Consider the following 24,126-nt stretch of genomic DNA (forward strand, 5'->3'; position numbering starts at 1 on the left):
GTGCTGGATGAAGCCAGCTCTAGATCCTTCCTAAATAAATAAAATAAAAACCCACGGGAAGATATATTTGAAAAATTAATGTTAAGGGGAACAATTCACATTGTTAAGCAAGGTAGCTAAAGCAACAGGGTCAGGGCCTCCATTGTGACACGTCCCCCTGCTGAGTGACTTGGCTGAGGACTTTGGGAAGAGCAACTATTTGAGGATAGTTCAGGAGAAAGGAGGTGGTTTGTGAGAAGTAATGATGTTTTCCGGCAAAATAAAGATTTCTTCTTCTTGAGTGTAAGTAGGATGTCTAATTCTTTCTGCATTCTGCTTCTTTTGCTCTCCCTCAAGATTTAGAAACATAGGGCAGTAAGGCAGATCTGGAAAAAGCCTAGGTAAAGGTACAGGTACCCCTGACCGTTAGGTCCAGTCGCGGACGACTCTAGGGTTGCGCGCTCATCTCGCTCTGTAGGCTGAGGGAGCCGGCGTACAGCTTCCGGGTCATGTGGCCAGGATGACGAAGCCGCTTCTGGCAAAAGCAGAGCAGTGCACGGAAAGGCTGTTTACCTTCCCGACAGAACGGCACCTACCGTATTTTTCGCTCTATAGGACGCACCGGATCATAGGAGGGGGAGAACGGGGGGGGGGGATTCTCTCCCTCTCTGCTCAGTGTCCCTTCAGCGAAGCGGCAGGAGAAACGGAGCCCCTTCCATTTCTCTTCCCGCTTCACTGAAGGGGCGCTGCGCAGAGAGGGAAAACTGTGCAGCGCCTCTCCAGCGAAGCGTAGCCTGGAGAGCAAGAGGGATCGGTGTGCACCGACCCCTCTCGCTCTCCAGGCTTCAGGCGGCTATCCGCAAGCCCTCTGAGTGCAGCGGGAACTCCTGCTGCGCTTGGAAGGCTTGCGGATTGCTGCCTGAAGCCCCCAGAGCGCAGCCTTTGAAGCCTCCACAGAGCAGCGGGGTGAAGGCACCCCGCTGCCCTGCGGAGGCTTTGTGCAGCCACCCACAAGCTACAACAGTGAGACGGAGCGCCGCGCAGTGCTCTGCCTCACTGTTCTGGCTTCGGGGATGGCCTTTGAAGCCTCCGCAGGGCGGCAGGGTGCCTTCACCCCACTGCCCTGCGGAGGCTTTGCGCAGCTAACCCCAAGCTAGAACAGCGAGACGGAGCGCTGCGCAGCGCTCCTTCTGCCTGCTCTGGCTTTGGGCTTAGCTGCGCAGCCTGCATTCACTCCATATGGTGCACACAAATTTTCCCTTAATTTTTGTTTTTTTAATAATATATTTTTTATTAGCAAACCAATCAAATCACATTAGTTCCAAATTACAAAACCGAATTTTAAATTTTTGTTGGGGGTACCCATGCTTTGAGCTCTTAAAGGGATCCAATCATCTCTTATTTCTGCTGCTTTGATCATTTCCCCTTAATTTTTGGAGGGGGGAAATTGCGTCCTATAGAGCGAAAAATACGGTATTTATCTACTTCCACTTTGTGCTTTCGAACTGCTAGGTTGGCAGGTGCTGGGACCGAGCAGCGGGAGCTCACCCCGTCGCGGGGATTTGAACTGCCGACCTTCTGATCAGCAAGCCCTAGGCTCTGTGGCCACCCGTGTCCCTACGGAAAAAGCCTATCGCAGACCAAATCCCCCTTCCAAACCTGGTATGTAAGGGCTTCCGGTTTTTCCGCCCTCCGTTGTGGATGTGCTTAGCGGGTTCTCCGCGCCTAGCAGCTGTTAGAGGGAACTTTGGGGGGCAACGCGGAGGCTACACGACCCCCAAAAAGGCTCTGGGCGTGGCCCAGGGCTGACATTGTCCGGCAGTGTGAAAAAAGGAACCCTTCGAAGCCCACTTCCTAACCAGGAGGTGAGTCGACAGAGAGTACCTAGACGCAAGGACACGAGCAATCCTCAGCAGCAAGCCTCAAAGTCCCAAAGGGTAAGAACGGCAGCTAACAAGGAGAGCTTGAGGAGAAGAGGGTCTGTGAGACTTATTTATACAAACTGAACTGCTCAGAAACAGACCCAAAAGACTAGCACATAAAGAGTAAAGAACGGGAGATTTTATCTTAAACATATTGGAAATCTTTCTCATTATACGTAAGCATAAGCAAAGATTTCTCTAACAAGTACCAGTAAGAAAAGGAAGACAGATTCAAATTTCACTCTGCAGCTGCAGTACTAGCCCATTAAAAGAAGCGGAATTCAAGGACTTAACTTGTTTTTTACTTTGAAGTGGCGTGAGCCCAGCAAAAGAGACTGAGTTAAAAGACTTGGATTGTCAGCGCTGTTTGTGGTAAAAGAGTGGAAGTTACTGGAAAACAAAGGTAAAAGAGAAGGCAACACTTTTAATATTGAACTTATATTAAACACTAACCTATAAAGATGGCAAAGATGGCATAGCGTGGTCTAGGAGAAACGGCTGGACTAATTGGAGAATCGGGAAGAGAAGAAAAGTGGCGAAAGGAGGGGCAGAACTGCACAAAAGAGGAAAGGGACTATAAAATTAAAGATGAGCATCTTTAGTTTGTTTCATACAAAGATTACCATAATAAAGGACCAAAGTGGTAAGGACCTAACAGAAGCAGAAGACATCAAGAAGAGGTGGCAAGAATACACAGAGGAATTATACCAGAAAGATATGGATGTCTCGTACACCCCAGGTAGTGTGGTTGACCTTGAGCCAGACATCCTGGAAAGTGAAGTCAAATGGGCCTTAGAAAGCACTGCAAATAACAAGGCCAGTGGAAGTGATGGTATTCCAGCTGAACTATTTAAAATTTTAAAAGATGATGCTGTTAAGGTGCTACACTCAATATGCCAGCAAATTTGGAAAACTCAGCAGTGGCCAGAAGATTGGAGAAGATCAGTCTACATCCCAATCCCAAAGAAGGGCAGTGCCAAAGAATGCTCCAACTACCGCACAATTGCACTCATTTCACACGCTAGCAAGGTTATGCTTAAAATTCTACAAGGAAGGCTCAAGCAGTATGTGGATCGAGAACTCCCAGAAGTGCAAGCTGGATTTAGAAGAGGCAGAGGAACCAGAGACCAAATTGCAAACATGCGCTGGATTATGGAGAAAGCTAGAGAGTTCCAGAAAGACATCTACTTCTGCTTCATTGACTATGCAAAAGCCTTTGACTGTGTCGACCACAGCAAACTATGGCAAGTTCTTAAAGAAATGGGAGTGCCTGATCACCTCATCTGTCTCCTGAGAAATCTCTATGTGGGACAAGAAGCTACAGTTAGAACTGGATATGGAACAACTGATTGGTTCAAAATTGGGAAAGGAGTACGACAAGGCTGTATATTGTCTCCCTGCTTATTTAATTTATATGCAGAATACATCATGCGAAAGGCTGGGCTGGATGAATCCCAAGCTGGAATTAAGATTGCCGGAAGAAATATCAACAACCTCAGATATGCAGATGACACAACCTTGATGGCAGAAAGTGAGGAGGAATTAAAGAACCTTTTAATGAGGGTGAAAGAGGAGAGCACAAAATATGGTCTGAAGCTCAACATCAAAAAAACGAAGATCATGGCCACTGGTCCCATCACCTCCTGGCAAATAGAAGGGGAAGAAATGGAGGCAGTGAGAGATTTTACTTTCTTGGGCTCCATGATCACTGCAGATGGTGACAGCAGCCACGAAATTAAAAGACGCCTGCTTCTTGGGAGAAGGGCAATGACAGGCCTAGACAGCATCTTGAGAAGTAGAGACGTCACCTTGCCAACAAAGGTCCGTATAGTTAAAGCCATGGTTTTCCCAGTAGTGATGTATGGAAGTGAGAGCTGGACCATAAAGAAGGCTGATCGCCGAAGAATTGATGCTTTTGAATTATGGTGCTGGAGAAGACTCTTGAGAGTCCCATGGACTGCAAGAAGATCAAACGCATCCATTCTTAAGGAAATCAGCCCTGAGTGCTCACTGGAAGGACAGATCGTGAAGCTGAGGCTCCAGTACTTTGGCCACCTCATGAGAAGAGAAGACTCCCTGGAGAAGACACTGATGTTGGGAAAGATGGAGGGCACAAGGAGAAGGGGGCGACAGAGGACGAGATGGTTGGATAGTGTTTTCAAGGTTACCAGCATGAGTTTGACCAAACTGCGGGAGGTAGTGGAGGACAGAGGTGCCTGGCATGCTCTGGTTCATGGGGTCACGAAGAGTCGGACACGACTAAACGACTAAACAACAACATCTTTAGTTTGAGGAGGTAGTTTGTGAGAAAGGAAATACGTTTTCTGGTGTAATGAAGAGACTTTCTTCATATAAAGTATAAGTAGGATTCCTAATTCCTTCTGCATTCTGTTTCTTTTACTATCCCTCAAGATTCAGAAACATAGGGAACCAAGTCATGGTTAGATTAGTTTATAAAGATTGGCTGCGTGAGCTGCTGGTCTCCTGCTGTCACGTGCCAAAGACCCATCCCCTGGTCTGTGAGGAGGAGGAGGAAGAGATATTGGAAGAGAAATGGGAGGATGAAGTGATGGTTATGAAGATCAGAAGGAATCTTTAGTGAAGGTGAAAACAATTTATATAAGACCAAGCGACCAGGGGATGGATGCCACCGATATATAGATGGGGAGTGTTGATCTTTGTTCTTGAGGAACAGGGAGGCCAGAGAGAATCTGGAACACTGGGATGGGGGGGGCAGCTCCCTGATTCAAGAAGAGTTCAGGGATGGGATGAGGAAGGGAGGAAGGGAGAATAACGCAAGCCACCTGGAGATCCTTGCAGGAAAGATGGGCCATCAATGTAGTAATCAATGAAAAAATTAAGAATTCTTTCTCTTCATTTCTCTTCATTTCTCAGAACGATGGGGGTGGAGGCGCTCCTTCAGGTATACTGGGCCTTTGAGGCCGTTTAGGGCTTTAAAGGTCAGCACCAACACTTTGAATTGTGCCCGGAAACATACTGAGAGCCAATGTAGGTCTTGGGGGCCACTCCCAGTCACCAGTCTAGCTGCCGCATTCTGGATTAGTTGTAGTTTCCGGGTCACCTTCAAAGGTAGCCCCACGTAGAGCGCATTGCAGTAGTCCAAGCGGGAGATAACCAGAGCATGCACCACTCTGGCGAGGCAATCCGCAGGCAGATAGGGTCTCAGCCTGCGTACTAGATGAAGCTGGTCAACAGCTGCCCTGGACACAGAATTGACCTGCGCCTCCATGGACACCATGAACTGAAAGGTCCCGGGGGCGTTACCCTGAGCCTCAGCCACAAGGAATGTGCAGCAGCAGAAAATGGTAATGCTGTTCTAGATTGCATCTATGGAAGTCCAGGGTCCTGGTGAAAGGAAGTCCAAGTCCTACTCTCTCCTACCTTGGTCAGGCCACACCTGGAGTCCTGTGTCCAGTTCTGGGCACCATCATTTAAGAAGGATGTTGACAAGCTGGAATGTGTGCAGAGGAGGGCAACCAAGACAACCAAGGGTCTGGAAACTAAGATTGAAGAGAAACACTGGAAGGAGCTGGGTAGGTTTGGCCTGGAAAAGGGGAAACTGAGAGGAGATCTGACAGCCATCTTCCAATATCTTAAGGGCTGTCACATGGAAGAGGGAACAAGCTTCTTTTCTCCTGCTCTAGATGGTAGGATTCGAACCCATGGATTCAAGTTATAAGAAAGGAGATTCCAACTAAACATTCATAAAAACTTTCTGACAGTAAGGGCTGTTTGGCATTGGAACAGATTCCCATGAGAGGTGGTGGACTCTCCTTCCTTGGAGGTTACTAAGCAGAGGTTGGATGACCATCTGCCATGGATGCTTTTGCTGAGATTGCTGCATCACAGGGGGTTGGACTGGATGACCCTTGGTGTCCCTTCCAGCTATAAGTTTCTATGATTCTATGAAATTGATCTGGATTAATGACAGCCATCCACCAGTTTCTTTATGCAAAACTGCTTCCCACCCCACCCCCTTACTGATTAATATATATAAAAAATACATTAAAGTAGACAAATAATAACTTATAAAAAGGATCAATAAACGTGTCACCTTTATTATATAAACTGTTATCATAATCACATGTCAAAATTTCTTTTGTGAATGAAATAAAATGGTTTCAATCAGTTTTTAATAACCAACAATCAAATGTAGTGCTTGGGGTACAGCTTAGATCAATTCCCCAGATGTTCAGTGTCCAGGGGTTCAGTGCCTGGCACCCAGAAACTCAGGGCAAAGGGGAGTCTGGCACCAAGTAACTCATAACATTTCACTTCCTTGCAAGCTAAGGAAAGCTTTTGATTGGCAGAAGACACTGGGCAGAAACAGAAAGAAACAGGGGGATGAGGGGGTCTAAGGGTGAAGTCCTGCTCCTGTCCATCCTAATACTGGACAGTTTATTACAGGATGTTGAGAAGGGTCATTTTTTACTATTAATTGAGAAACAGCAGCCATAGTCTAGGCCAGGAGTGTTTTTCCTTGGTGACACCGCCATGTTGAAAAGTGTGTGTTTGCAAGGTGTTTCCTGTCCTGTCCAGAAATGCACCGTGCTGGATGAAGCCAGCTCTAGATCCTTCCTAAATAAATAAAATAAAAACCCACTGGAAGATATATTTGAAAAATTAATGTTAAGGGGAACAATTCACATTGTTAAGCAAGGTAGCTAAAGCAACAGGGTCAGGGCCTCCATTGTGACACGTCCCCCTGCTGAGTGACTTGGCTGAGGACTTTGGGAAGAGCAACTATTTGAGGATAGTTCAGGAGAAAGGAGGTGGTTTGTGAGGAGTAATGATGTTTTCCGGCAAAATAAAGATTTCTTCTTCTTGAGTGTAAGTAGGATGTCTAATTCTTTCTGCATTCTGCTTCTTTTGCTCTCCCTCAAGATTTAGAAACATAGGGCAGTAAGGCAGATCTGGAAAAAGCCTAGGTAAAGGTACAGGTACCCCTGACCGTTAGGTCCAGTCGCGGACGACTCTAGGGTTGCGCGCTCATCTCGCTCTATAGGCTGAGGGAGCCGGCGTACAGCTTCCGGGTCATGTGGCCAGGATGACGAAGCCGCTTCTGGCAAAAGCAGAGCAGTGCACGGAAAGGCTGTTTACCTTCCCGACAGAACGGCACCTACCGTATTTTCCGCTCTATAGGACGCACCGGACCATAAGACGCACCGGATCATAGGAGGGGGAGAACGGGGGGGGGGGGATTCTCTCCCTCTCTGCTCAGTGTCCCTTCAGCGAAGCGGCAGGAGAAACGGAGCCCCTTCCATTTCTCCTCCCGCTTCACTGAAGGGGCGCTGCGCAGAGAGGGAAAACTGTGCAGCACCTCTCCAGCGAAACGTAGCCTGGAGAGCAAGAGGGATCGGTGTGCACCAACCCCTCTCGCTCTCCAGGCTTCAGGCGGCTATCCGCAAGCCTTCTGAGTGCAGCGGGAACTCCTGCTGCGCTTGGAAGGCTTGCGGATAGCTGCCTGAAGCCCCCAGAGCGCAGCCTTTGAAGCCTACGCAGAGCAGCGGGCTGAAGCCATCCCCAAGCTAGAACAGTGAGACGGAGCACCGCGCAGTGAGCTCCGACTCACTGTTCTGGCTTCGGGGACGGCCTTTGAAGCCTCCGCAGGGCGGCAGGGTGCCTTCACCTCGCTGCCCTGCGGAGGCTTTGCGCAGCTAACCCCAAGCTAGAACAGCGAGATGGAGCGCTGCGCAGCGCTCCTTCTGCCTGCTCTGGCTTTGGGCTTAGCTGCGCAGCCTGCATTCACTCCATAGGGCGCACACAAATTTTCCCTTAATTTTTGTTTTTTTAATAATATATTTTTTATTAGCAAACCAATCAAATCACATTAGTTCCAAATTACAAAACCGAATTTTAAATTTTTGTTGGGGGTACCCATGCTTCGAGCTCAGAAAGGGATCCAATCATCTCTTATTTCTGCTGCTTTGATCATTTCCCCTTAATTTTTGGAGGGGGAAAAGTGCGTCCTATAGAGTGAAAAATACGGTATTTATCTACTTCCACTTTCGAACTGCTAGGTGACTTCAGATGGCTATCCGCAAGCCTTCGAAGTACAGCGGGAACTCCTGCTGCGCTCCAAAAGCTTGCGGATAGCTGCCTGAAGCCAACGGGTGCAGCCTTTGAAGCCTCTGCAGAGCAGCGGGGTGAAGGCACCCCGCTGTCCTGCGGAGGCTTTGCGCAGCCATCCCCAAGCTAGAACAGTGAGACGGAGCACTGCGCAGCGCTCCGCCTCACTGTTCTGGCTTCGGGGACGGCCTTTGAAGCCTTCGCAGGGCAGCAGGGTGCCTTCATCCGGCTGCCCTGCGGAGGCTTTGCGCAGCTAACCCCAAGCTAGAACAGCGAGATGGAGCGCTGCGCAGCGCTCCTTCTGCCTGCTCTGGCTTTGGGCTTAGCTGCGCAGCCTGCATTCACTCCATAGGGCGCACACAAATTTTCCCTTAATTTTTGTTTTTTTAATAATATAATTTTTATTAGCAAACCAATCAAATCACATTAGTTCCAAATTACAAAACCGAATTTTAAATTTTTGTTGGGGGTACCCATGCTTCGAGCTCAGAAAGGGATCCAATCATCTCTTATTTCTGCTGCTTTGATCATTTCCCCTTAATTTTTGGAGGGGGAAAAGTGCGTCCTATAGAGTGAAAAATACGGTATTTATCTACTTCCACTTTCGAACTGCTAGGTGACTTCAGATGGCTATCCGCAAGCCTTCGAAGTACAGCGGGAACTCCTGCTGCGCTCCAAAAGCTTGCGGATAGCTGCCTGAAGCCAACGGGTGCAGCCTTTGAAGCCTCTGCAGAGCAGCGGGGTGAAGGCACCCCGCTGTCCTGCGGAGGCTTTGCGCAGCCATCCCCAAGCTAGAACAGTGAGACGGAGCACTGCGCAGCGCTCCGCCTCACTGTTCTGGCTTCGGGGACGGCCTTTGAAGCCTTCGCAGGGCAGCAGGGGGCCTTCACCCTGCTGCCCTGCGGAGGCTTTGCGCAGCTAACCCCAAGCTAGAACAGCGAGACGGAGCGCTGCGCAGCGCTCCTTCTGCCTGCTCTGGCTTTGGGCTTAGCTGCGCAGCCTGCATTCACTCCATAGGGCGCACACAAATTTTCCCTTAATTTTTGTTTTTTTATAATATATTTTTTATTAGCAAACCAATCAAATCACATTAGTTCCAAATTACAAAACTGAATTTTAAATTTTTGTTGGGGGTACCCATGCTTTGAGCTCTTAAAGGGATCCAATCATCTCTTATTTCTGCTGCTTTGATCATTTCCCCTTAATTTTTGGAGGGGGGAAATTGCGTCCTATAGAGCGAAAAATACGGTATTTATCTACTTCCACTTTGTGCTTTCGAACTGCTAGGTTGGCAGGAGCTGGGACCGAGCAGCGGGAGCTCACCCCGTCGCGGGGATTCGAGCTGCCGACCTTCTGATCAGCAAGCCCTAGGCTCTGTGGCCACCTGTGTCCCTACGGAAAAAGCCTATCACAGACCAAATCCCCCTCCCAAACCTGGTATGTAAGGGCTTCCGGTTTTTCCGCCCTCCGTTGTGGATGTGCTTCACGGGTTCTCCGCGCCTAGCAGCTGTTAGAGGGAACTTTGGGGGGCAACGCGGAGGCTACACGACCCCCAAAAAGGCTCTGGCCGTGGCCCAGGGTTGACATTGTCCGGCAGCGTCAAAAAGGGAACCCTTCGAAGCCCACGTCCTAACCAGGAGGTGAGTCGACAGAGAGTACCTAGACGCAAGGATACGAGCAATCCTCAGCAACAAGCCTCAAAGTCCCAAAGGGTAAGAACGGCAGCTAACAAGGAGAGCTTGAGGAGAAGAGGGTCTGTGATCCAATCATCTCTTATTTCTGCTGCTTTGATCATTTCCCCTTAATTTTTGGAGGGGGGAAATTGCGTCCTATAGAGCGAAAAATACGGTATTTATCTACTTCCACTTTGTGCTTTCGAACTGCTAGGTTGGCAGGTGCTGGGACCGAGCAGCGGGAGCTCACCCCGTCGCGGGGATTCGAACTGCCGACCTTCTGATCAGCAAGCCCTAGGCTCTGTGGCCACCCGTGTCCCTACGGAAAAAGCCTATCGCAGACCAAATCCCCCTTCCAAACCTGGTATGTAAGGGCTTCCGGTTTTTCCGCCCTCCGTTGTGGATGTGCTTCGCGGGTTCTCCGCGCCTAGCAGCTGTTAGAGGGAATTTTGGGGGGCAACGCGGAGGCTACACGACCCCCAAAAAGGCTCTGGGCGTGGCCCAGGGCTGACATTGTCCGGCAGTGTCAAAAAAGGAACCCTTCAAAGCCCACGTCCTAACCAGGAGGTGAGTCGACAGAGAGTACCTAGACGCAAGGACACGAGCAATCCTCAGCAGCAAGCCTCAAAGTCCCAAAGGGTAAGAACGGCAGCTAACAAGGAGAGCTTGAGGAGAAGAGGGTCTGTGAGACTTATTTATACAAACTGAACTGCTCAGAAACAGACCCAAAAGACTAGCACATAAAGAGTAAAGAACGGGAGATTTTATCTTAAACATATTGGAAATCTTTCTCATTATACGTAAGCATAAGCAAATATTTCTCTAACAAGTACCAGTAAGAAAAGGAAGACAGATTCAAATTTCACTCTGCAGCAGCAGTACTAGCCCATTAAAAGAAGCGGAATTCAAGGACTTAACTTGTTTTTTACTTTGAAGTGGCATGAGCCCAGCGAAAGAGACTGAGTTAAAAGACTTGGATTGTCAGCGCTGTTTGTGGTAAAAGAGTGGAAGTTACTGGAAAACAAAGGTAAAAGAGAAGGCAACACTTTTAATATTGAACTTATATTAAACACTAACCTATAAAGATGGCAAAGATGGCGTAGCGTGGTCTAGGAGAAGGAGGAGGTGGTTTGTGAGAAAGGAAATACGTTTTCTGGTGTAATGAAGAGACTTTCTTCATCTAAAGTATAAGTAGGATTCCTAATTCCTTCTGCATTCTGTTTCTTTTACTATCCCTCAAGATTCAGAAACATAGGGAACCATGTCATGGTTAGATTAGTTTATAAAGATTGGCTGCGTGAGCTGCTGGTCTCCTGCTGTCACGTGCCAAAGATCCATCCCCTGGTCTGTGAGGAGGAGGAGGAGGAAGAGATATTGGAAGAGAAATGGGAGGATGAAGTGATGGTTATGAAGATCAGAAGGAATCTTTAGTGAAGGTGAAAATAATTTATGTAAGACCAAGTGACCAGGGGATGGATGCCACTGATACCAATTTAGATGGGGAGTGTTGATCTTTGTTCATCAGGAACAGGGAGGCCAGAGAAAATCCCGCTCGCTGGGGAGCGGGGAGGCAGCTCCCTCATTCAAGAAGAATTCAAGGATGGGATGAGGACTTTGGGATGAGAAACTATTTGAGGATAGTTCAGACGAGAGGAGGAAGATTTTGAGGAAGCAAACATGTTTTTTAGCGCAACGAATTGACTTTCTTCATCTAAAGCGTAAGTAGAATGCCCAAATCACTGTGCTACATGAAAAGGAAGAGGTATCGAACTTTTTAAAATAAACAAAGCAAAACTGCTTAACCCACTAAAATATATATTTTTAAAAATGAACATTAAAGGGAGCCATGTCCCTTGTAAAGCCAGGTAGCTAAAGTGACGGTGTCATGTCCTCCATTGTGACACGTTCTCCGGCTGACTGACTTGGCTGACAACTTTGGGAAGAGCAACTATTTGAGGATAGTTCAAATAAAATAGGTTGTTGGTGTGAATTGTGTTTTCTGAAAAATGAAAATTTATTCATCTCGTGTATACGTAGGATCTCTTATTCTTCCTGCATTTTGCTTCATTTGCTATCCCTCAAGATTCAGATATATAAGGAACCATATCATGGTTAGATTAATTTTTAAAGATTGACCTCAGGACCCTCTTAGATCCTTTGAGGGAAATGGCTTGCCTTCTCCCTTGCGGGCATCACCACAAGAAAGGGATCTCCCAGTTCTGGAGGGTCTCTTGACAAGATGCCCTCCTCTCTGGTTTCAGCTGCTTGCTGCAATCGCCATGAGAGGTTTCTGAAAGTAGGTTTATCTGCCAGATAAAGAGTATCAAGGAAGCATCTAGAACCCATTTCCTGACTATTTCCCCTCTTCTTCCCTAGATTCTGCAGTCTGAGAAGGCTGGGTGAGCTGCTGGTCTCCTGCTGTCGTGCCACAAAAATCCATCCCCTGGTCTGTGAGGAGGAGGACACAGTGAGTGTAATGAAGGATGGAAAGGAAAGAAGGGTAAAGGTGAGAACGATCTACGTAAGGCCAAGGGACCAGAGGATGGATACCACAGATGCTACTACCAATGGTGAGTGTTGATCTTTGTTCAGGAGGAACAGGGAGGCCAGAGAGAATCTGGATCACTGAGGGTGGGGGGAGGCAGCTCCCTCATTCAAGAAGAGTTCAGGGATGGGATGAGGAAGGGAGGAAGGGAGAATAACGCAAGCCACCTGGAGATCCTTGCAGGAAAGATGGGTCATCAATGTAATAATTAATGAAAAAATTAAGAATCTTTTCTCTTCATTTCTCTTCAGGCAGTGATAGCAGTGAGGCCAGCAGCTCCAGTACAGCTCTACCCCGCTCCAAGACCCAGTTCTCCCTTCGCCCAAAATCCAAGTATCTAAATAAATTAATAATAGGGGTGCGGGTGGCGCTGTGGGTTAAACCACAGAGCCTAGGACTTGCCTATCAGAAGGTCGGCGGTTCGAATCCCCACGACGGAGTGAACTCCCGTTGCTCGGTCCCTGCTCCTGCCAACCTAGCAGTTCGAAAGCACGTCAAAGGGCAAGTAGATAAATAGGTAATGCTCCGGCGGGAAGGTAAAGGGCGTTTCCGTGCGCTGCTCTGGTTCAGAAGCAGCTTAGTCATGCTGGCCACATGACCCGGAAGCTGTTCATGACCGGTCCGCCATTAAAGCGCTGCAACCCCAGAGTCGGCCACGACTGGACCTAATGGTCAGGGGTCCCTTTACCTTTATATATTTCAAAAACACTGAGTCTCCAGTGTGGTCTCTCGTCACAAGGAAACAGACTTTATAAAGAGGCAACCTTTCAAACTTCTTATAAATGGAAACTGGGGAAAGCCCCCTCCAAAAGAATAGACTGTGCCCAGTGACTAGCTGATACACATGCCTGTTCAGTTGACGCTCTAGATGCCAACTCAGTTGTTCTCCAAGGCTGTTGAAAGAGAGAATGGCCAGTGTGGCAGGCTGTGCGAGCTGCTGGCCTCCTGCTGTCGTGCCCCTAAAATCCACCCCCTGGTCTCCGAGGAGGAGGAGGAAGAGATATTGGAAGAGAAATGGAATGAGGAAGTAAATATAATTAAAGAAAGGGAGAATAGCGTAAGCCACCTGGAGATCCTTGAAGGAAAGATGGGTTGTCAACAGAATAATCAATGGAAAGATTAAAAATATTTTCTCTTCTTCTCTCTTCCGGGCAGCGACAGCAGTGAGGCCAGCAACTCCAGCACAGATCTCCCTCCCCACCAAGACCCAGTCCCCCCCTTCCCCACAAACCCAAATAGAAAAAAAAAAATCATCATCATCCTTATTATTCTAATCAAGTTCCTTTACAAACATGCTATTCTGTGATCATCCTTTTATCCTAGGCGGTGCTTTTTCCTACGTTTGTGAGCATGAGTGGAAATCCTGAGTCTCGCTGCAGGAGTCGACAGTTTGGCTCCTTCCCTTGTTGTTGCTCCTAGATGGAACTGCGCATGTGCGAAGACAAGACAGAGCCTTCCAAACTGGATCAAGAAACGTGTCACCCGTTGTCTGAAAACCACTGTCCTAATCACATGCCAGATTGTCTTTTTTGAATGAAATAAAATGCTTTCAAATAGTTTTTTAATGTTGGCATTTGTCTGTCTTGAGAATCAATGGAGTGTGCCTACGGGGGTGAGGTCAAAAGTCAAGCAACAGTGTCAGCAGTCCCAAAGTGACCTCTCCAGGGAGCAAGACTGGGCAGTGTGTCTGGAGGTCCTGGGCTTCCCAGATGACAAGAGTTAGGCACCAGTTGGGCTGCAGGAGATGTCAGAAGGGGTTGTAAACGGCGCCATCCAACCGCCTGAGGGACTCCACTCCATATTTGTGTAGGCTTTACTCCTTAGCCTTTTCAGCTCCCAAAGATATCCCACAAGGCAAATTAGGATCAGAGTTTTCCTTCTCTTCGATGGGCTATCTTTATAGGTGGATGAGCCCCATCTGCCCCTCACTTCCCTCCACAGCATTGCAGAAACCACCTTCTTGACCACTGGGCCCACGCTTGGTCTTGTCCGCTCAATCTGCTGGAGCCTGTCTTGGCACACAGGGGAAGTTCCTGAGCATTTGAGACTCCTTGGCTGCCCTCACCTGGTTTAGGTGGCCAGTCAAACTGTTCCCAGGATGTGGCCTCTTTCACATGCTGACCGTTTCTAGGAGCAAGAGAACAAACTTTTTATTAAAGAATGGAAATGGTTGAATGAATAGTTACAAACTGTAAACAGATAAGAACATTGGCAGGATTATTGGAATAACCTGCAGTTTAATAAGATTATCTATTTAAAGCAGATGCATAAATGAAGAAATTGAGGTAATTTGGATATGCATAAGATATGAAGAATCAATTTAAGGAACTGCAGAAAGAGGGGGAAGGAAGTCAAGTTTTGAAATGTTAAAATGACTGCAAAATTATTGAAATGTATAAACTTGAAAATCATATTTTTTTTTAAAAAAAATATTTCGCCAAAAATCAGACGTCATCCGTCTCACTCCCAACTGGAGCCAAAGGACACAGGCCTGGCCAGGACAGCTTTCCAGTTATAGCTTTTGCGGTGATGACGTATGTAAGCCTCAACTGTCCTGCATCTACTCCAGCTGAGGAATAACACACCTCCTCCCGAAGCTAGCGAGCCCCACCTGGGCTGTGGGTCCTTGCCTTCCGTCCCTCCCAACTGACAGTTGTTAGTTCTGGAATCCTGAGCTTGAGGGGGGGTACATCCCATTTCGCCCCGTGGGACACTCACCACCCCTTAGCCACCTGCCTTTGGCGCTGCAGCAGTGATGGCTTTGGTCCCTGAAAGAGCATGAAAGATCTCTCCCAAATCTCAATACATACTTTGCTCTCCTGGACATCTTGCAAGACTTCAATGAGATCTCACAAGATCTTGCAGAAAATCTCCAATCTGTTTAGCTGCAAGCACACTCCTTTAAAAAATTTTTCTTATTTTGTACAAATTTCTCAATCTAACAGATTTGCACATAGGATTCTGTATCCCATGAAACGGCACATCTGTTTTGTTCTATTGTTACATTATTTGTGGCCTTCTAACACTTTGGGAGAAGCCTTCTCTCCCTTTTCCCTTAAAAAATCAGGATCTATGCTTTACACTCAGCAGGAAGGCCCATTTAAAAGGAAACATGTAGTTGTTTTGCTGCTGCTTTTTTGTGTTCTCAGGTGTCCAAGTTAGCCTCCTGGCCCTGCTCCTCCACTATACCACAGCAACATCCCCCACTAGGAATCCCTACTTGGGCTTTCATTGGCCATCAGCAATATCCGGTGGAGCCAGGTGGAGAGAAATGCCCCATCTTGCCCATCTTTGGGGTTTCAAGAGGTATAGCCTCTGTGCATGTACAGAATTCATGATTCAGCAAATGTATAAGACCACTGAAAGAGTTATTTCCTCTGATTAAATTACCAAAGGAAGAAAGCAGGATTGGCTTTTCTCCCCAGGGACACAAGGAAGGGGAAGCTGTATGTTTAAGAAATCAAATTCCCCAAGGGCTGAAACTCTGTTCAGCCAGTTAAAAAACCCAAATTCTCTCCGTACAGTGCTTCACATCTGGCGGGCAGGGCTTGTGTGCTTTGCTCATGATCCCTTGGATGTCCTGAGGCTGATAGAGCAGCAGCCGTAAGTCTTGGGGCTCTGGGAGTGAGACATTGTCCTCAGAAGGCAAAGAGTAACTGAGGTTCCCTTTTCTCTCCCTTGGAGGCCCTGAACCAGGAGTTGGCCAGTTCAGGGCCTCCATGGGAGAGAAAAGGGGGGCCAGCACTTGTGCTCAAATGAGCTTTCATACGCGGTCATCCTGCCCCACACTCACATTCCAAAATATCTGCATGCTCACCTATCCAAGAGGTGGTTGGTCTTGGGCTGGGGGGTCCCAGAAGGCAGAATAAGTTGAGAAGCAAAGCCCAAGAAGTTGGAGGCATCCTCTTCGCATCCACCCAAACCCAATCTAAACAGCTTTGCTCCAGAACCAGCCCCTCCCTTCAGTTCTGTTCAGTTCAGAATGTCAGTTAAGAGGGACCACCTGTATTTTCTTGATTCTTGCCTGAGGTCATAATGGGCATGCACACTGGTATCTGTTTACCTGTAAGCACACACCTTTAGTTTATCTTTTTAAAAATAAAAATAAAATACTAGTTTCTCAGTCTACCAGCTTTGCACAAAACAGCAGCCGTTTTGTGATCCATGGCAGTGAAAACCCCACGTTTTATGGCGCCCCCCCAAAAAAAAATGAGGCTTCAGTGCCCTAACCCACAGGGTCACGATTTCTCCAAAGGTCCAATGTCATCTGATTCACTCCAAAGCAGCACCAAACACCCAGAGAATGCCCCCTGCAACATTGGGGGGGGGGCTTTGAAAACACTACATTTCCCATTGTTAGAGTGGCATACGAAGGATGAACAAGTTAAATCAGTGATGATAGATTGGGCAAGCCATGTAGGACATAACATAATGTTTGAGGATTGGGAAAGATTGTGGAAGAAAGGCGTCAAGTTCACTGCATGTACTGTACTAAAGGAAAACATAATGAAAATGATGTATAGATGGTATCTGACCCCTGTTAAATTAGCAAAGATTTATCATAACTGTGATAACCATTGATGGAAATGTAAAGAAAACGAAGGTACTTTCTATCATATGTGGTGGACCTGCCCCAAGGTGAAAGACTTCTGGGAAAAGATTTATAATGAATTGAAAAAAATGTTGAAATATACATTTATAAAGAAACCAGAGGCCTTTCTTCTTGGAATAACAGGTTTGGAATTGCCCCCAAAAGATGTTAAATTATACACTGGGCAACAATTTTTTACCTTTTGAATGTTGTCTAGATTTCTACAATTGATTTAGGATCTTTTTGCACTGCTGAATCAGGAAATGGCACCCGTTTCTCTCCATCAGGTCAGGTTGTTGTGCTTTGTTGATTTGTAAAAAATCAGATCTTGTGACAAAATCGATTACATTTTGTGGCATTATCAGCTGATTTTTGTCAACACATATCATCCTAAATATGTTTTTAAGAGAAAATAATGTTTTTCCAACAACATATATTGATTACCTGATAGAAACATCGATTACTGTAAACTGAATGGTGGGCATTGATAAAGGTAAGTACACATAAATTGCATGTTGCTTCACCATTTTTCAAACTTCAGGGCTTGAACTTCCGTTTCTTGGAACTCCTGGAATGCTCAGCGGCAGGGAGGTCTCTCTTCAGAGTCCAACAGTAGTCAGCCATCATGACTGCGTCCCAGCGACCCTGATACCTGGTCTCCATCTCTTTCATGTCCTGATGGAATCTTTCCCCCTGCTCGTCACTCATTGAACCCAGGTTCTCAGGAAACCGGTCCATATGTGAAAATAGGTAGTGCATCTTGACGCTCATGTTGCAGCCCAGGTTTCTGAAAGCAGTCAGCATGTTGTTGACAAGTTCTGCATAGTTTCTGACCTTAATGTTGCTTAGAAAGTTCTTCACTACCAGAACAAATGCCTTCCACGCTTCCAGTTCTATTTCCTTCATTGAGTTTCCGAACTCTGGATCTCTGATGAGCTGACGGATCTGAGGACCGTCAAAGATGCCAGCTTTCAACTTCTCCATGGTCAATCCTGGCACAAGTGAAGCAGTCACCATCCTTGTCCAGAGCCTTTGGTGAACTGCTTGATTAAGCCGAGCTTGATGTGCAGCGGTGGGAAGAGTATTCTGTCTCTGTCCACCAGAGGGTCGTTGATGACGTTCCTTTCTTTGCAAGGCACCAATTCCTCCTGCACAGGCCAGTCCTTCTTCGTGTAATGCTGAGCACGGTCCCTACTATCCCACATGCACAGAAAACATGGGTACTTGTTGAAGCCAGACTGTTGTCCCAACAAAAAGTTCACCATCTTCAGGTCAACACAAATAAACCACTTATGCTGACCATAACCAATTTTCTCCAGCACATACTTCACTGCTTCATAGTTCTCCTTCAGTGTAGTCGAGTGAGCCAGGGGTATAGAGGCAAACTGGTTGCCGTTGTGTAGCAGAACACATTTCAGTGATCGCTTGCTGCTGTCAATGAACAGTCTCCAATCTTTGGGTTCGTACTGTGGCACTCCAAGCTTGAGCAGAAGCTGCGCAATATCTGCACAGTACACCAAGTCCTTCTCTTCTGAGAAAAAACGGAGGTACTCTTGATGCCTGTTGCGGAAGAAGCTGATGTCAGAGAGGAGTTTTTCCCCCTTCAATCTGGATGCCAACAGTTTGGCAGAGTCCTTTGACAAGCTGAGGTCGCGAACTAGATCATTCAACTCCTTTTGGGAAAATGGATGTGGAGCATCATCTTCAAGAACCACTTCTTCTTCGTGTCCTTCAGCACTGGAGGCATCTTTGTCACTAATGTCAGGAAGTTCTCCGAAGACAGGCACTGGAATTTCATCACAATGGGGCAGGACTCTTGAGGAGGAGGAGAAAGGGGAGGGAACTGGAAGGGGAATATATGCTCTGCGCAAATGGCTGTGAACTCATGCTTGTTTTGTGAATCTATAACACTTGTTCCTTCTGCCACCCCGGATGGCAGAATAAAGCTTTTCTCTGAAACTATTCCTTGAGTGTCTGTTGACTCCCATTTCCCCGTCCCGGGCGCAAAGCTCTTCTCACCCGAGGCTAAAAAGTCTACAAGCAGAGTCTGTAACCTGAAGTGTATGTTAACCCGAGGTACCACTGTATCATTGAATTTGTCCATGGCAAGTCTGCGTTTATCTGCAGGTTGTTCATATGTGGTGAGTTTGTAGAAGTCTTCAATCCAATCATAGAAGGGAGACGCATTTTTATTTTTCCAGCTCACCAGTATCAGTCTTTTTACTGTGGTAAGGGCACAGAGAGTCCACTTGTATTGCCCCTTTGTCAGGTTCCATGTGCTGGGTGTATAATTCGAACGGATATTTGTCTCGGTAAAGGTACATTTGGCCTCAGCGATGGGAGTCCAGCAAGGAATCATTTAGCCAGTGCAATGGAGGAGGAAGAGGTTGAAAATGCGAGACTTACTGGCACCTGTAGCAGCAGCAGCAGCAGCAGCTGGAGCATGGCCTGCAGTGCCACCTGGTGGCCCACCTCGGAACTTCCATGCCCATCCCAGATTTAAAGCTTTAGGCATGTGTTTTACACACACACACACACACACACACAAATAATAATTCACAAGCAGGAAATATCCCAAACAGCTCTTCCCCTGAAATATACTCGGAGTCGAGAGTGGATTTCATGCTCTATATTCAGCTCATAGTAGCGAGGAATGAAAGTTCCCCCACAATCGTGAAAAAGGCCCAAAAAACGTTAAAGGACTACTTTGAGATAAATTTGAACACTACAGTAGAAAAAAGAACGATCTGGGACGCTAGCAAAGCGGTCATGAGAGGGTTTCTCATACAACAAAATTCAATCAAGAAAAAGCTCTGGAATGGAAAGAAGGAGAAAATATTGGAGAAGATACATCAGGGAGAGAAAAAATTGAGAACCAACCCAAAGTCAAAGGAGGTGCTGAGAGAAATCAAATTCCATCAAGCACAATATTCTAAATTAATAAATCAAGAAATTGAATGGAAAATTAAACAGATGAAGCAAAGATCGTTTGAATCAGCAAATAAATGTGGAAAGCTGCTAGCTTGGCAGCTGAAAAAAAGGCAAAAGTTAAATACAGTTACAAATCTAGAGATTGAAGGAAGAATGGTTCAGAAACCAGAAGAAATCAGGAAGTGCTTCCACAGATATTTTAAAGAACTGTATGCACAGGGGCCCCAGAAACAATTTGAGATAGATCAATTCTTAAAGACAAATGGATTACCAAAAATTACTCAAGACAAAAGAGTAATCTTGAATTCTAAAATAACTTCACAGGAAATTGAAGGTGCCATTCAAAGTATGCAACTAGGCAAATCTCCAGGCCCGGATGGGCTTACCTCCAAATACTATAAGACTCTGAAGGACTATTTGATACAACCTTTGATGGAGGTATGCAACCAGATCATGGATGGGAAGAGGGCACCAGAAACGTGGAAAGAAGCCTTCATCACATTGATACCTAAGTCAGAATCTGAAAAGACCCAGCTAAAGAACTACCGTCCCATCTCACTCCTGAATGTGGATTACAAAATATTTGCAGACATTTTGGCAAGTAGACTTAAAAAGGTCCTAAATGAAGTAATTCACAAGGATCAAGCAGGCTTTCTCCCTGGTAGACATTTATATGAAAACACCAGAAACATCATTGACATTTTAGAACTCTTGCAAACCAACAGGAATACAAGGGCGGTGTTAATCTTTATCGATGTGGAGAAAGCATTTGACAATATATCTTGGATGTTTATGAAGAAAAACTTGGAAGGGATGGGAGTGGGACGGGGGTTCGAAAATGGAATAGAAGCAATTTATTCAGAGCAAAAAGCCAAATTGATAGTGAACAATGTGGTGACGGAGGAATTTAAAATTGAAAAAGGGACACGACAAGGGTGCCCTCTATCCCCTCTTTTATTTATATCAGTCCTGGAGGTGCTATTGAACATGATTAGGGAGGACCGGTTGGTACAAGGGATAGAGGTCGGAGTGAAACAATATAAATTGAAAGCTTTTGCAGATGACTTAGTTTTGACATTACAGGAGCCAGAACCCAGTACAAAAAGAGTTCTAGAACTTATAGCAGAGTTTGGTCGGGTGGCGGGATTTAAGTTGAACAAACAAAAGACTAAAGTTCTGACCAAAAATTTGACATCTACAGAAACAGAGGGGTTCCAGAGAGAAACAGAATTAAATGTGGTTAATAAAGTGAAATACCTAGGGATTTACTTGTCTTCCAAAAACTTGAATTTATTTAGAGATAACTATGAAAAATGTTGGTTGGAAATTAAAAAGGATCTAGAAATTTGGTCAAGACTGAAACTTTCCTTGTTAGGTAGAATTGCAGCTATAAAGATGAATGTATTGCCGAAAATGTTATTTTTGTTCCAAACCCTACAGATCGTGGACAGAGTGGAATGTTTTGGGAAATGGCAGAAGGAAATATCTAGGTTTGTCTGGCAGGGCAAAAAGCCTCGAATAAAGTTTAAAATACTAACTGACTCGAAAGAAAGAGGAGGGTTTGCCCTGCCGGACTTGAGGTTATATTATGAAGCTGCAGCCTTCTGCTGGCTGAAGGATTGGCTCTTGTTAGAAAACACTGATGTCCTAGATCTGGAAGGTTTTGATAATGCTTTTGGTTGGCATGCATATTTATGGTATGACAAGGTTAAAGTTCACAAATTGTTCAAAAACCATATTGTCAGAAAAGCAATTTTTGCAGTCTGGATGAAATATAAAGACTTATTAGAGAGTAAAACCCCGAGGTGGCTATCACCGATGGAGGCCAAGGCTCGAAAAAGGCCCAATATGGAGGCCCATTGGCCGAAATATTGGGAAATAATTGAAAAAATTGGAGACAATTGGAAGCTGCAGAGCCAGGACAAACTAAAAAATAAGGTGCGAGACTGGTTACATTATGCTCAAATTCAAGAGGTTTTTAAAATGGATAAAAAAGTTGGTTTCCAAGTGGAAAAATCGAATTTGGAGACAGAACTGCTAGAACCAAAAACTAAGATATTATCGAGAATGTATAACTTGCTGCTTAAATGGAATACACAGGATGAGACAGTTAAATCTGCCATGATAAAATGGGCACAGGATGTTGGACATAACATTATGTTTGAAGACTGGGAAAGGTTATGGAACACCGGAATAAAATTCACGGCATGTAGTGCCCTGAAAGAAAATATTATGAAAATGATATACCGGTGGTACATGACCCCAGTCAAGCTAGCTAAGATATATCACCTGTCTGATAATAAATGTTGGAAATGTAAGGAGGCAGAAGGGACATTCTTTCATCTCTGGTGGACCTGCCCAAAAGTGAAGGCTTTCTGGGAAATGATTTATAATGAATTGAAAAAGGTATTTAGGTATACCTTCCCTAAGAAACCAGAGGCCTTCCTGCTGGGCATGGTGGACCAGAAAGTGTCAAAGAAAGACAGAACGTTGTTTATGTATGCCAGCACAGCAGCAAGAATACTCATCGCAAAGAACTGGAAGACACAAGATCTACCCACGTTGGAGGAATGGCAGACGCAGTTGATGGACTACATGGAGTTAGCTGAAATGACCGGCAGAATCCGAGATTTGGATGAGGAATCGGTTGAGGCGGACTGGAAAAAATTTAAAGACTACTTGCAAAAATATTATAAGTTGTATGAACCCTAAGATAGTGCATGTTATTGGAAATGTTATGCTTTAGCAAATATGATTAAGCAAATGGCAAAATAAGTGATAAAAGAGAAAAGAGGACAAAGTGAACCAAACATATTACGTTTATTTTAAAGGTATCAAATTTGAGATACAATATATTGAATACGGATACATAATAATTGAAAGTTGTAACAAGGTTTGAAATAAGGTAACAAATTGCTGACATTGATATTACAAAGAATGCAGATTTGGAAGGTGTGGGGAAGTACAATGGTTTTTTTTCTTTTTCTTTTGTTAAAAAAATAATCAAAAAATTGTTTCTTGTATTTGATTTATTCTGTATTGTTTGGAATGCACAAAATTATGAAAAGAAACGCAATAAAAAATATTTTAAAAAAAAATTAAAGTTCCCCCACAATATCTGCTTTATATACATTATTTACACAATGGGCTGCACGTGATTGGCTAATTCTGGGATTCTCCTGTAGGCCAATCAGGTTGTGGATTCACTTCCACCTGGAGCTGGATTGAGTGGCTCCTGCGGACCAATCAGACTGCTGCATGTTGGATCCTATTGTTCTAGGACCAATCAGACTGTAGCATTTTGGATCCTATTCAACTCAGTACATAACATCCCCACAAACCACCCCCAAATCCCCCAGCATAGGAATAGTGTGAGTGGAGGCTGGGTGCACCACATTGGAGACCCCAGGCGGAGTAGTAGGGGAATCTCATCCTTTACTTCCACACAAGGGTGACAGGCCAAATCATCTGTCAGGATAGATATGGTGGCCACGATTTCGCTGAAAACCCGAGTTCTTAGGATTCACAACAAAGCAACGGCAAACACCTGCTAAAGACCCCCTGAAATGTTTGGCGGTGAAAACCCCACATTTCATGGCACCCCCAAAAATGAGCCTTTGGCGCCCTAACTCATGGGATCCCAATTTCTCCAAAAGTCAGACGTTGTCAGATTCACTCCAAAGTGGCGCCAAACACCCAGAGAATGCCCCCTGCAAGGTTTGGGGGTGAAAACACTACGTTTCACATCGCCCCACAAAATGAGCCCTCGACGCCGTAACCCACATGGTTGTCAGGGGCTGGACTGAGGAGGAATGGTGGGAGCCCCCCCCCCACTCTCGAGGACCTGCTCCACAACTCCAATTTATAAAGATTATAATCCAAGTTAACGAGATCTTCTTGCAATTAGAGGTCAAGAGATATGTAAAAGTCAGTGCTTTATATGATTCAGCCACATGGTGGAGCAATACACAAAGATTAAAGAAGCCATGATAGCCAGCTCTGAAAAGCTGGGATGGTTTGTGTCTTCAAAGGCATGGCAGTGTGGCTTGAAGTTAATGACTTGTAACACCTCACAGTCATCATCATAATATAATAATAATAATTTATTATTTATACCCAGCCACTCTGGGCGGCCTCCAACAAAATATTAAAATAAAAAAGTCTGTCAAACATTCAAAGCTTCCCAGAACAGGGCTGCCTTCAGATGTCTTCTAAATGTCAGGTAGCTGTTTATCTCTCTGACATCTGGTGGGAGGGGGTTCCACAGGGCAGGCACCACTACCCTGTAACTTGGCTTCTCGTAGGGAGGGAACCGCCAAAAGGCCCTCAGCGCTGGACCTCAGTGTCCAGGCAAAATGATGGGGGTGGAAGCGCTCCTTCAGGTATACTGGGCCT

The sequence above is a fragment of the Podarcis muralis genome, chromosome 5 (genome assembly GCF_964188315.1).
Source record: "Podarcis muralis chromosome 5, rPodMur119.hap1.1, whole genome shotgun sequence".
NCBI classification, from domain to species: Eukaryota; Metazoa; Chordata; class Lepidosauria; order Squamata; family Lacertidae; genus Podarcis; species Podarcis muralis.